This window comes from Eimeria mitis, genomic scaffold (genome assembly GCF_000499745.2).
Source record: "Eimeria mitis Houghton genomic scaffold, Emh_scaff3700, whole genome shotgun sequence".
Taxonomy (NCBI): domain Eukaryota; phylum Apicomplexa; class Conoidasida; order Eucoccidiorida; family Eimeriidae; genus Eimeria; species Eimeria mitis.
Genome location: NW_013572042.1, coordinates 5,375 through 5,701, shown reverse-complemented (window position 1 = coordinate 5,701; position 327 = coordinate 5,375).

Below are 327 nucleotides of genomic sequence, written 5' to 3'. Positions count from 1 at the left end.
TATAATATTGATATATTCTACAATACAATATATTTATATATTTTATAAAACAATATATTTATATTTTATTTGTATAGAAGAAAAGTATATAAATATACAATATAATATATTTATATTTACTTTTTTATATAATACATTCATACATATTATATTTTATTATATATACATATATATATATATATATATATATATTTGTATTTATTTATTTTTATTTTTATTTTTATTTTTATTTTTATTTTTTTATAGAGAGAAGAAAACAAAGAAAAACGAAAAAATTTGCGGCAGCAAATGTTGGCGAGTCTTCACGAACTCAAACAGACAGCACAG